Below are 4213 nucleotides of genomic sequence, written 5' to 3' on the forward strand. Positions count from 1 at the left end.
TAATGGGGCCAAGGTAAAGGTAAGGGTATATATAAGGCTAAGTGAGCTAGTAAAGTGAATCCTTGATTAGTCCAAGATCTCACCTAACACATACATACTTTATAAAATTTAAAATGCTTTACCTAGCTACCCAAATTTTCCCACTTTTTGTATTATATGCTCATGTATCAAACTTATTTTGTTGAATTTTGTCCCATGTGCATTGATTCTTTTTATTTTGCATTTTGGGGTAATATTATTTTTCTTCTTTTTTTTTGTATCCCCTTATTTAATTACTTAATATTTTTTTTTTCAATACATATGGTAATTTAATTATTTTGATTTCACATGAGCATGCTTCCCAAATTTTCAAATAACTTATTCAATTTAATTCCCTACTTTTTTCATATCATCCCATGTTCCCATAAAATTCCCCACACTTAATTTATACACAATATCTATCTTAAGCTAACCAAGGATTCAACTTGGGATTTTTATTTTGTTTTTCTGCTTAAGGCTAGTAATATGGTTATAAAACAAGAGGGGACTTAAAAGCTCAAGGGGGCTAACAAGGATGATGTAAAAGGTAGGTTAATTTTGGGATAAGTGAGCTAGAATCAAACAATGGCCTCAATCATATGCAAGCATGCAAATATATTAAATATTGGACATATAGAATGGAACAAAATAAAGATTACAATCATAGAGAAGTGAACACACAAGAATAAAAATTTATGGTTAAATAATGTAACCATGTAATTAAGCTCAAATCTCACAGGTTGTGTGTTCTTTAGCTCAAAAACTATGTTCCAAAATAATATTTCTTCAAACAAGTTTTTCAAAAAGTTTTATTCAAATTAGTGAAATACTATAAAAATTTCTTGAAAAAGAAGAATATTACTTTAACCAAGTAGTAAAATATGCACAAAAACAATTAAACATGCAAATGCAACAACTAATCTACAAAGAAAATTTAAACATTGGTGTTGAGACAAGAAAGTACTAACCCATGAAGATCAGTATCGACCTCCCCACACTTAAAGATTGCACCGTCCTCGGTGCATGCTAAGATGTGCAGGTGGACGGGTTGTTCCAACTGATGCTTTTCTTCAAAGATTGTGCTGATGGATTTGTTTGTCTCTCCCATGTGATTGTCTTCCGGTTCTCTTCCCGGTGGCCATCCTGAAAGAAAAAGGGAAGAAAAGTAACCCAAAAATAAAGATAGAAATTAAAAGATGGAGTATGGTTGGGTTAATGCCAGATGAAAAGGGTCTCATTCACATGGTAGCTACAACATATAAGAAAATAATAGAAGCCATGGCATACTAGTGGTGCAGAATATGCAACAATGGGGGAGAGAATGGGGAAGGAAAGATAATATAAATTAAAAATCAATACAAAAGTAATACAGGTATAAAAGATTGGCATTGATTTAAATAATATTACCTAACCAGAATAAAACAAGTCATAAGCACCAAGATAATACCAGAAAAGAAATAACAGTTGAATAAAAATATTTGAACACCAATGGTAAAAGAATAAATTTAGAAAAATAAAAATATGCAATGAATGAAAGTATACAAATAAAATAAAATAAAATGAGAGGGAAAAAGGAGGAGAAGAAGAAAAAGAAAGTGAGAAAGGAGAGAGAAGGAAGAAATTAGGATTAGAAAAGAGAGGATAAGAAAATTGGCACTAATCTGGATAGGTTGTGCGACGCTGGCGACGCGGTCGCGTGGTGCGCGATAAGGTTGGGCGACGCGGACGCGTGGGGCATACGATCGCGTGACTCGATTTGTGCTAGTGGCGCGAGTGCAGCCTCGCGGTCGCACAACTCTCTGTTTGAAACTTGGTATTACCAAAATCCAGGGTGACGCGGTCGCGTGGTCGACGCGATCGCGCAGATGGCCTTATTTCCAATATGACGCGGACGCGTGGGTGACGCATTCGCATGGCAGGGCTTGTGCTGCTAGCACGGGTCCAGCCTAATTCCAGCTCAACTTTCGGCCATACACCCTTTTTACGCCGATTTCAGGTCACGCGGCCGTGTGGGTGACGCGGTCGCTTGGGAGGCTATGTTTCCAAATGACGCGGACGCGTCATCAACGCGTTCGCGTGGAGTCAATTTGTGCTAATAGCGCGCCTCCAGCCCTGCTCCTGCGTAACTCTCTGTTCAATTTATTATTCTCTCATCTCCTTGCGACGCGGATGCGTCGCTGATGCGGTCACGTCGCGTGCTCGCTTTTTTTTAAATAAAATGCAGAATGCGGTGTTAATATGAATGTGATGCAAAACTCCAGGTTCAATATAATAAAATAAAATAAAACTCAAAAGAAAATAAAACTAAATAAAAATAAAAAAATGAACGATCATACCATGGTGGGTTGTCTCCCACCTAGCACTTTTAGTTATAGTCCTTAAGTTGGACATTTGATGAGCTTCCTGCTAGGGTGGCTTGTGCTTGTATTGATCCAGGAATCCCCACTAATGTTTGTACTTCCAATAGCCTCCGGGATCCCAAACAAGGTGCAGAAAGCCTTCAAACAAGTTAAAGCAAGTGAAAAGGCCCCAAGAGTGGTGATTGGTAGAATGGATTCCGGGGTCCCAGACCTTGCCCTTGCACCCGTCTTTTGGTTGAGCAATATTGTTCCATCCGGGTGGCAAGCAGTCTGAATTCTCACGTAAGCGGCCAAACAACTTCCTAGACCCATTCAGTTGAGCTCTATACCAACCTTTACGTTTAAGCTTAAAGCTTCCAACCATGATGAACCTTGCAGGACAATTCTTACCACTGACCATCTTCCTCTTGCTCTTAATGCCGCAAAGAGCTCTAAGTTGACCATCCGTCTCCAGTAGCCCATATTCAAGTGGGATTAGAAAGCTATGGGATATGAATTTTACCCACTTGAATGTTGTGAAGGATGATGGTGACTAGGGGGAGGTTTCTTTAATGAAATTGCAAGCTCCACTCCCTTGTGCTCTTCTCTGATAATTACCACCTCTTTGCAAACTTCTTCAATTTCAACCTCTTCCTCTTGGTAGCTCTCTTTCAATTCAATCTCCTTTTTATTGCTTTCCAAGGGCATGGGAGGTTGTGCTTCTTCTTCTTGAATCTCCATCTCTTGATCAACTTCTTCCAAGTCTTCAACTGTGATATACATTGGAAGTTGTACACCCTCATCAGCATCAATTTCAACCGTCTTGGAAGGAGGCTCGATGTCTTGACTTTCCCATGGAGGTTCTGCATCTCCTAAGTCTTCAACCACTTCTTCTTCTTCTTGAACAATGATAGCTTCTTCTACTTGTTCTAGTATGAATTCATTCTCTGTCTTGTTCACTGGGGTTTCTGGTATCTCCTTCATGCTACGCTCATCACTAGACTGTCCACATGGGGCTGTGGCTGATCCTTGTGTATTTAAGCGTCTAGAAGCCCATTGAATTAATACTTGCCCCAGTTGTTGAGTGGTTGCCTGAAATCTTCTGAAGAATTTTAAAGAAAAACACGAAGTCTGTCATCCATTGGAGGTTGGGGTGGATATGAGGATTCATTGGTTGGGAGAGAGGGTTCATAATAGGAAGGTGGTTCATCTTGATAATGACATGGAGATGGTGAATATTGAGGTGGTGGTTCATGAGAGTAGTTGTGTTGGAAAGGTGGTGGTTCTGTGTATGGTTCATTTGGCTCATAAGGTGGTTGGTATGGTGGTTGAGGGTTAGGGTCATATGGAGGTGAATGGCGGAAAGGGGCTTGTGAGTATGGTGGTCCAAAGTTATGTTGAGGAGGGGGTTCATAGGCATATGGTGGCGGTTGTTGATAATCAAAAGAGCGCTCACCATAGCCATCATCTTGATATGCATCACAAAATGGTTGTTGATAGTCCATTGGAGGTGGTTGTTGCCATGAGGGTTGATCAAATCCTTGTGGCTCCTCCCATCTTTGATTATTCCAACCATGGTGCATGTTGTCATTATAATCTCCTCTTCCTGCAACATAATTGTAACCAGACTCATAGCCAAAGGGGTGAGAGTTCATGGTAGTAAGAGAAAATAAAAACAAAAATTAATAAAAAGAAAATATTTTGAAAAAGATATAATTTTTGAAAAAAAAAGATATGAAAATATTTTTGAAAAAGATATGATTTTTGAAAAAGATAAGATAAGATAAAAGAATTTAAAATAGAAATCTGAAAATTTTTTTTTTTGAAAAATATTTACAATAACCAATAATAAGGCA

The sequence above is a fragment of the Arachis duranensis genome, chromosome 3, assembly GCF_000817695.3.
Source record: "Arachis duranensis cultivar V14167 chromosome 3, aradu.V14167.gnm2.J7QH, whole genome shotgun sequence".
Classification (NCBI taxonomy): domain Eukaryota; kingdom Viridiplantae; phylum Streptophyta; class Magnoliopsida; order Fabales; family Fabaceae; genus Arachis; species Arachis duranensis.